General features: G+C 48.9%; 1 long non-coding RNA gene across 1 annotated transcript; it reads left to right on the top strand.

The window, feature by feature from the left end:
• Positions 1–554: 554 nt before the first annotated feature.
• LOC138750696 (uncharacterized) lies at positions 555–5,786 on the top strand. The gene is made up of 3 exons (XR_011349475.1): positions 555–1,467; positions 2,117–2,194; positions 5,333–5,786. It is a non-coding gene; the product is annotated as an uncharacterized lncRNA (long non-coding RNA).
• The last annotated feature ends 4,277 nt before the right edge of the window (positions 5,787–10,063 follow it).

Here is a 10,063-nt window from a genome sequence, read left to right on the forward strand (position 1 = left end):
GGGTGATGATGTCACTGCATGGGGCAGCCATAGCTGAGTCGTGCCATGGCACAGCAAGAAAAGAAAGATGCCTCTCCTGGAAGGGGATTCTGGCCCACGTGTCGGAGTAGGACGCTGTCTCATCCCAGGGACCCTCTGATCAACAGGGTTGTGTTTGGAAGCACCCTGCACCCATGGGTGAGATAAAGAGCCTGTTACATGCTCCCCTACTGGGACAGAGACTCCTCTGGCACCATCCTTTACCCAGTGTGGGCGGAGAGAATGGAGGCTACATTTAATCCCCTCTCCACATCCTGAGTGCAGGGCACTTTATGAGGCAGCTGGAGGGGACTGTGGAGGGGAGAACAATGGCATGTGAGGGGATAAAGGGATGGGGTCTGTAGGACAGGAGGGGAGAACAAAGGAACGGGGTAGCACCACAGGCTAATGTCAAGGGAGATTGGATCAGAGATAGGGGACATAGGGTTGAGCTGGGGGGATGGGGTGCGAGGGGACGGAAAGCACTGGGGAAACCATGGGGGTGGTGTTGGGTGGGGGATGAGAGTGTGGTAGAGGATTTGGGGCAGGGGAGAGTGTGAGGTGTCTGAGGGAGAAGAGAAGTTGCGAGGGGGATGGAAGGCAGACCTTTCAACAGAAATGGGACAGAGCTCCCCCTCCACCTGGAATGGGATCTGTCCACTGAGAGACAGGACCGCTCCTCCACCCACCCCCTCCCCCCCCGGGTTACAAGATCCCTTCCACCCTTGCATACACCCCCACACCCCCCCAACTGGGATAGGATTCTTTCCCCCAGTGGACCTGGATCAGGGTGCTAGAAAGTGTTTCTGCTGCGGCGGACCCAACAGAGTTGAGCGGTGAAGCGTGGGGCTCTCTCCGCACCACCTGCTCCCTCAGGCGACGAGGTCTCGCTTGCATCATGGAAGATCACGGTGTTGCTGAGATTCTAGGAATGTGGAGGGCTTCTGGTAAACCCGTGGTGGGGTTCAGAGTGCTTCATCTCCCCGGGACGTGCTGAAGGTCAAGGATGACCCGATCGTCTCATGGAGGGAGGGTTATAGACAGTCTGAGGAGAGGGATCAAAGAGGGACCTGGGGTGGCAATATTTCTACTGAGAGAAGCTGGAACGAACCACCAGAGGATCAATTCTGACATTTAGGTGACCCTTGGAAGGGAGTTAGAGGGAGGGGTAGAGACTAACTTGGACAGCAAGGCTGGGTTGTGATAAATGACCTGTTGTGTACCCTCTGGGTGTGTAAATGCTGCTGCTCCTGCCCCAGAGGACATGGCAATAAGGTCACAACAGAGGTGGCCACACCGTGTCATGGACCCAACGTCCCCAAGGTGGTGTCCTGCACAGATGTTAAAATCATCGACAATGGATCTTTCGGTGTGGTGTACCAGGCAAGGCTGGTGGACTCCGGAGAGCTGATTGCCATCAAGAAGATCTTGCAAGACAAGAGATTCAAGGTGAGGTGGAGGAGCAGTTGTGTGGAAATGAAAAACCCTGATATTTAAATTTAGGGCCTACAGCACGTTCACAGGCCCTTGCGACACATGAGCCCGTTTCACACAATTACACCCAATTGACAAACACCCCAAACACATTTTTGAAGGGTGGGTGGAAAGAGGAGCATCTGACAGAGACCAAAGCAGCCATGGGGTTTGGAAACAGAGAAAGTCACACAAACCCACAACAGCAGCCCCCCTCCCCACACACAACCCCCCACCCCACACACACACACACACTCACACACACACACACACACACACACACACACACACACACACACACACACACACACACACACACACACACACACACACCTGGCAAATATCAAAGATTTTCTGCAAATTCATTGTTTAGTAGAAGCTGGGAAAACAATCATAAAAACTGAAATGATACTTCATTGAACCCCCTGACAAGTCCCCACTCCAGCTACACGAAAAGTCCCCCCCACTGACTCTCGAAAAGTCCCCCACTTCGGCCTCCCTTGGAGTTCCCCACCTCTGACCTCTTGACAAATCTCCTCCCCGCCTCCCCCCTCAACTTGGACAAGATGCCCCTCAGGGCCCCGACCCATCTCCCAGCCTTGCTGATGTTCTTCTCTCGCCATAGAACCGCAAACTGCAGATCGTGCGAAAGTTGGATCACACCATCATTGTCCCTCTTCTCAACTTCTCCTCTGTAGTCAAGGTAAGATCCACCTGCACCCACCCCACCCTCACTCTGATGCATATCATTTGCTGCTACCTTCCCCATTCCTTCAATCGATCTGTCTCGCTGCAGCCTCTCTGTTGCCTCCATCCTGCCCCTCTGACCAGTGCTGACTCTTTGACGTTGGCTGCCCTGCTCCTCACCCATTAACTCATGACCTCTTGCCATTTCAACTCCAGACAGCAGCAGCCAAGACCACAAGACAAGGTCGCCAAATTCGGCCACTCAGCCCCTCCAGTCTGTTTCCCCAATTCATTTCACGAATGTACTTTCCCCCCATAACTCACTTTTGGCACCTTTTGGTGCGCTTCCAAATCAACGCCTGCTCTGAATCGTCCCAACAACTTAGCCTCCACATGTTCGACCCCAGCCAACACCCAGCTGCAAACATTTCTCATCTCGAAACGTCAATGGTTTTTCTCCCCCGGTGAATCCTTGCCTCACGAGGGAGGGCGGTCAGAGCTGCACATTTTGTGCAGACTCACCAGAAGCCGAATGATGGGGCAGCGGACGGGTCCACTACGGCCTGTTGACGCTCTGCTCGCTGAGCCGTTGGATTCATGCCATGTTGTGTTGAGCAGTGGGGGCATCAGGCCTACAGAGAGCAGGAGGGGCTGGCACTCCTGTTGGGAGAGGCAGGGGTTTTGGAGGGTAAATCCAGCTGACATGTTTGTATTGTGTCCAAGAGGAAGAGCAGGTTTATTTGAATCTGGGTCTGGACTATGTTCCCAAGACGGTTCAATGCATGGTCCAGCACTTCAACAAGGCCAAGCAGCCCATTCCCATGATCTACATCAAGGTGGTTGTGGGTCTGGGTGGTCAAGTTGTCCACTGGGGCAAGCTTGGATGGTGGGGTTGGAGGATATGAAGGAGTTTACTGGCTGAGTCTCGCTGGGGACTGGATATCGATGAAGGGTGCATGAGGGTCTCAATGGGTATTGGTGAGGAGAGAAAGGGTAGTGAGGGGAGAGGGGTGGAGAGGATGATGAGGATGGATGTTGATTGGCAGGGAGGGGCCCTTCACCCACCTCCCCTTACCCTCAGGATATAGACCCGGCCAGTGTGGAGGCAGAGTGGGTCATGTTATATCGTTGTGTTGCCAGATGTTCATGTACCAGCTGTAGCAGAGCATGGCCTACTTCCATCCTCAGGGGGTTTTCCATTGAGACATCAAGCCCCAGAAGATGCTGGTAGATCCCGAGATGGCCTTCTTATTGCTCCTTTATTTCGGCAGGTAGATCCACCCATGTCTGTCCGTTCACCACCTCAACGCGGTCCTGATCCCTCTCCACAACACGGCCTTGTCCCCTCCCCACCAGCTCTCACCCCTCCCCCACCAGCTCTCTCCCCTCCTCCCTCTCCCAACTTGCCCCTTCCACAGCTTAATAACTTATTCTAAATAAGATTGTGGGGGCCTTAGATGGAATGAACAGCCAGAAACCTTTCCTAAAGTGTCAGGTGCAAATCTCAGAGAGCATCCGCTTCAGGTGAGGGGAGATTTTTTTTATGCAGAGAGTTGTGAGAGCTTTGAATGCGTCACCGGAGAAAGTGGTAGCGGTTGGTAGAATAGGTACATATAAAAGTCTCTGAGACGAGCATGTGGATGTAAGGGAACAGAATTTTTACATGATAGAGGAATTTGGGGATATGGCGAGAAGGCAGGGTAGGTCGAGTTTGGTCATAAATTAGATCAGCCATGATCGTATTGAATGGCGGAGCAGGCTCGATAGGCCATTTTTGTCCTATTCCTGTTCCCACTTCCTATGTTCCTATGGGTGTGGTACAGGTAAAGGTTGTGGAGAACATTTACAAAGGTCAGTACAGCCTTTATGGGCCAAAGGGCCTGTACTGGGCAGCAATGCTTGATGTTCTAATGGATGCGGAAGCTCTGGGAAGGGGTAAGGGAGGGACTCGCCAGGAAGTCTGCAGATTCTGGGGCCGAGGGCAATGCCCAAACATGCTGGGCAAACTCATGGATAGTTTTGTGAGGAGCAGGTCCTGCTTCACGAGTCAAATTGAGTTTTTAGAGGAGGTGTCAAAGGAGATAGATGAAGGTCAAGGTCTGTATGTGCTGCACGAGGATTTTAGTAAGGTGCTTGACAAGATCCCCACGGAGGCCTCATTCAGAATGTCTGGAGGCATGGGATCCATGGAGCCTTGGCTGTGTGGATTCAGAATTGGCTTGTCTGCAGAAAACAGAGGGTAGTAGTAGATGGAACAATGACTAGTGGCGCTCCAAAGGGATCTGCTCTGGGACCCCTGCTCTTTGTGATTTTTATGAATGATGATTGGAGTGGAAGGGTGGGTACGTCAGGGGATCACACAGAGGTAGAGATGTTGTAGACAGTGTAGAAGGTTGTCGTAGGTCATCCAGTTTGCAGAGAAGTGACAGATGGAGTTCAATCCTGTAAATCAGATGTACTTAAATAAGCAACTGGTCCAGGTTTATTTCCAGAGTAATTTTCAAGGGCACGAATAACAGTTATTCCAAAGAAGGTTGGAGCCCCATTAAAAGTAGCTTCATATAGACCAATATCTTCATTGAATGCGGATTACAAGAATGTGTGGGCAGAGCACTTGGTTAATGGCAGGATTATGAACAGTGTGCAGGACAGAGAAATATTTAGATCCTGCTCCATATATCACTCATTGTTGCTGTGCAAATTGAGAGGGAGTTTAAGATGGTGTATTGTGTGCTGGCCTTCAGGAGTCAGGGGATTGAGTTCAAAAACCGAGAGGTATCGTTGCAGATGTATAAAATTCTCGTCAGACCACACTTGGAATATTGTGTGCATTCCTGGGGCGAGAATACCAGAGGACGTCTAAATAAGGTGAGCTGAGGGAAATTTAGGCAAGACGTGAGGGGTACATTTTATTCACACAGAATGTAGTGGGTGGCTGGAATGCATTGTCGGGGTAGTAGCGGAGGCTTGTCCAAAAAAGACATGAAAATGATTTTAATATGGACAGGAATTCAAGAAAAATGGAGAGTACTGGTGTGAGGGAGGGGAGGGTTCAGGGGTAGGGGGGATGATGGGGGAAGTGTTGGGACCCTCCAAAGTCATTGTGTTCAGGCCTCAGAGACAGTATCTCTATCACTCGTATTTCTCTTCCCAGGAGAAGGAGCGATCTCAGAGACAAGACACGAGTCCAGAAGAACCTCGCATCCCAGCTGAACAGAGGACGGACAACATCATGATGGCCTGAACCCCTCCCCGTCGTATCCCTCTGGCCCTGCCAACCCCATTCCCTGCCTCTTCCATGTCCCTTCACCCACTTCCCCTCTTCTCCTCTACCCCTCCTCCATCCCAACCCCCTCCCGCACATCTTCCCCTTCCCCTGCCCTCACACCTATGCCCTAACCCCAGCCCTCCACTCTTCACCTCCCTCTTCCCCTCCGCCCTTCCCTTCCCCTTTCCCCCTCCCCTTCCCCTCCCCCATCCCCTCCCCTAACCCTCCCCCTTCCCCTCCCTTTCTCCTCCTCCCCTTCCCCTCCCCCTTCCCTTTCCCCTTCCTACCCCTAACCTAGGGGAAGGAGGGGGAGGGGAAGGGGGTAGGAGAAAGGGGGTAGTGGAAGGGGGTAAGGGTAGGGGTTGTGGTAAGGGGTAGGGTAGGGGGTAGTGGTAGGGGGTGCGGGGATGGGGAAGGGGTAGGAGGTAGGGTTAGGGGAAGTGGGTAGGTTGTAAGGGATAGGGTAGGGATAGTGGTAGGGGGTGCGGGTATGGGGAAGGGGTAGGGTTAGGGGAAGGGGGTAGGTTGTAAGGGATAGGGTAGGGGGTAGTTGTAGGGGGTGTGGGTATGGGGAAGGTGTAGGAGGTATGGTTAGGGAAAAGGGATAGTTGTAGGGGGTGCGGGTATGGGGAAGGGGTAGGAGGTAGGGTTAGGGGAAGGAGGTAGGTTGTAAGGGATAGGGATAGGGTTTAGTTTAGGGTTGGGGAAGTTGGGTAGAGTTAGGGTTAGTGTTAGGAGACATGGGGTAGGGCTATATCTTGGTTTATGGTTAGGTCTATAGTTCGGGGAAGTGGGCTTGTGTTAGGTATAGGGGAAGGGGGTAGGAGCAGGGGGGTAGAGGGGGAGTGAGGTTTGGGGTTAGGGGATGGTGGGTAGCATTAGGGTTGGGGTTAGGGGGTGGCATAGGCGTAGGAATAAAGTTAGGGTTAGTGGATGGGGTGGGGGTAGAGTTAGGGGACGTGGAGTGGTGGTAGGGGGTATCGGTAGTGTTAAGGTTAGGTTTAGGATTTTGTTAGGGGTTAGGGTTAGGAGTAGGAGGAAGGGAAGGGGGAGGGGAATGGGGGAGGCGAGCGGGGGACGGGAACTGGGGACTGGAAGGGGGAGGGGATGTGGGAGGGGAACGGGCAGTGGAAAGGGGAGGGGAACGGGGTAGAGGAAAGGGGAGGTGAACGGTGGACGGCATCCCTAGCCCCTCCCCTCCCCTTCCCTTCCCCCACATTTCCCCTGCCTCTCCTCTCCTCCTTCCAGAAGAAGCTGGGCCTCTTTCCGTCCAGAACCTCCCTGTGGTTTCAGAGCCTCCGTTTCAGGAAGTGCCTTCGACGCTTGCTGCTGGACAGACATCTTGTCTCTTGATTCATTCTGTACCGTTGATAATAAATTTAAAAATGATTGGGTTTTTTAAAGCTTGAACTCAAAAGCTGGTCCAGATAGAGAAAACATAAACAGGCCCTTCAGCCCCTCTCTCCTGCTAGCTGAGCTGTTGTAATCAGTCCATATTCCTCTCACCCTTTTCATTCTTAGCTCCCATCCAGCTCATGTTGCCTTGTTAATCTCATGGCCTGTGGGAAGATGCTATTTCCCTCCCTGGCTGCTCTGCTTTTATTCCTCCATATCTCCTTCCTGATGGCAGGGCGACAAAGATGCTCTGTGCTGGATATCTATGAGTCTATTTACAGAGCCCATCCCTGCAATCAATCAGGGGACCGTTGCCTTGAGGTGGCACCCATGTTGCCTCTCCCTCAGCACTCTCAGAACACTACTGCACCCTCCTTCCCCTCCTTTCCCAGGTCTCAGTAACCCGCTGACAATTCCAGTCAGCTGCCATGTCTATACCCTGCCCCACCTAAACCGATGGATCGACCAGCGCCTTCTCCCCTGAAGAGTTCGAGGAATCCACTCTCTTGCAATGTCCTGCTATCGAATGCCCTGCATCCTCCTTCCCACTTGGTTCCTCCTGTTATCAGGCACCTGGATGGACCCCACCCTGTTGAAACTACCCGTGTTCTCACTGATCTCTCTGCGCCTCTGCCCTCCATCCAGGGGTCTTGGATTTCTTGTGGGGGTGGTGGAGAACAAAGCACCAACTTAAGGAGATGGGGAGCAGTACAAAGACCCCCAGGTCCAGGAGACAGGGAGAACCACACAGATACCCATCTCTGTCATTCGGGTAAAACCTGATTATCAGGTGCAATGTGCAAGGAACTTTCGGTCCTGCTGCACGTGGGCCAGGTTTGGCCCATCCCCACACCACCACCCTGTCAATTCCCAAAACAAATTTCCTATTCATGTGGGGGTCCAAAATGGATAGAGTCTGGAGAAGGACCGTGTACATCATCAATCAATGGGGACAAGGGTGTAACCAGCATGACCATAATTGTGTGTGGCTGTGCTTGTAACCAAAGTGCAAGGGCACCAAATGCTGCTCTGTGCTGAGGTTCTACCTGGCTCAGGTGTTGCGAAAGATTGGCCTGGCCCTGGTGCTGCACAATGTTCCAGTCAGCAGGACTTTGCCCCTTTACCTTCCTGGGAACGGTTTCATAGACAAACACATTTGACCACAAAGCCATCAGGCAGTGGTCAGCAGAGCATTGCTGACACAGAAACTCCAGGACTAGATGGGATACTGCGGGGTGGTCCACGGAGCAGAGCATCCAGAGATAGACATCCAGAACTGCTGGAAAACCAGAAACTCGGTGAAAGATGCCCTTCAGTTTGCCTGAAACCCAAATGGGAGTAGCAAACACTAGAAGACATCTGTCTAAAGCAAAGGGAGGAAGATTTAGGGGAGATATCAGGGGTATTTTCTTTTACCTAGAGTTGTGGGTGTCAAGAATGCCTTGCCAGGAGTAGTGATGAAGGCCAAAACATTAGGGACATTTTAGGGGTTCTTAGTTACATTGAGGGGCTGAGATCAAGGAGGATATTCTCCAACAGCAGAGGGTGGCAGTAACCACAAGATGTCAAAGTGGTGGCAATGAAGCTAAACAGAGACCGTCTAATGTGACTGTGCGCCTGGCTGCGGGAATTTGGACTTACGATATAAACCTTGCTAAGTGCTAGTTCAGGTTGGAAACGTTCGACTTCCTTGGGGGTCAAATCAACAGGCACGGAATTAAACCCTGCTTGAAAAGGTAGAGTTTGTTAAGTGCTTCCTCAAACCCCACATAATGAAGGGGCTGCAAGAATTCACTGGTACGATTAATTTTTATCACTGATTCATACCGGTTGTGGCCGACATCATTTTTTTGTTTTTAAACTTTATTTAAGATTTTATAACATGAATAACATATAGAATTACATTTAAAAATTAAGAACAAAATAATAAAATTACAATACAGTATCAGTAATCTAAATAAACTATATCCTCCCCAATAATTATTACACATTAATAACCCAACTCAAATTAGTCCAACCCCCCCTTCCCCCCCAAAATAAAGAGTGAAGAATTAATAAAGTTAATAATATATGTGAGAAAAAAACCCACTTACAAAAAAAACAAAAACATAACCAATTAAAATACTAACAAAAAGAAAGGTAATTAATACTAAGATATCAGACTTAAAAAACATATTTAAATCAAACTTAAATGCATATATTTAACAGAGTTAAGATGAAACATATAATTAACAAACTTAATATAAAAAATTAGTAAAATCAGTAACATTGTCTATCAAAAATTCTGAAACAATCATCAATTCTTTAAAAAAAATTGTAGCATGAGAAAAAAAAAGATGAAAAATAAAACTTTCTCAATAGAGATAAACCTTCACCAAATATCAACTAACTTCACATCTATCATCATATTAGTCACATAAACTGCCATCTTAAAACAAAATTCCAACCTCATTAAACATTGTACAATTCAAATTTGGTACTCTTCCACCATTTTTCCCTTTTAACCTTGAATAATTACCCAATAAAAGCTCCAAAACCACATTTAAATATCCCCAATCATTACGTTAAAATTCAGATATCCAAATATAAAAATACATCTGCAACGAAATCTATATCTTCAACAAATGGAGCATAAGCCAAAAACAAAATTCAAGCCTCATTAAGAATTGTACAATTCAATTTATAACTTTCACCATTATTCCCTTCGTTCTATAACTAAAATAGCAAAATAATATACATCAGAATTCCCACTCCTTTCACCTTAAAGTTAAAGAAAAAATATTAAAAAAAAACTTATCCATCCCATTCACATTTAAATTTCAAATATTCCTTATCTACTGAATAAACTTTACAAAAAAAACCACATGAATTTTTAGTTTTTTAAACAATCAAATACTTTCTTATGCTTTTTTTTATAAACACAAAAGAAAACCCTTAACTCTTTAATCTAATAATACAAAAAAAGGGAAAAAAAACAGGTAGGAGGTTAAAAATACCCCCTCCCGTCTAAACCGCGCAATGCGGTTGTAATGGAGGATTAAAACCATGTACCCAGATGCTTTTTGCTTATGTGGAACTGACGACACTGGATCCACACGCAGGTCACCTTACTTTCAGAATTAGCAGATGTAATTAAACTCAGCCATGGGGATTTATCTGAAGATAGACTTTGAAATGGAATTCCACTGTGAGGCCCAGGGAAAGCAGTTGTCAAATGCAACA

Source organism: Narcine bancroftii, unplaced genomic scaffold (assembly GCF_036971445.1).
Source record: "Narcine bancroftii isolate sNarBan1 unplaced genomic scaffold, sNarBan1.hap1 Scaffold_230, whole genome shotgun sequence".
Taxonomy (NCBI): domain Eukaryota; kingdom Metazoa; phylum Chordata; class Chondrichthyes; order Torpediniformes; family Narcinidae; genus Narcine; species Narcine bancroftii.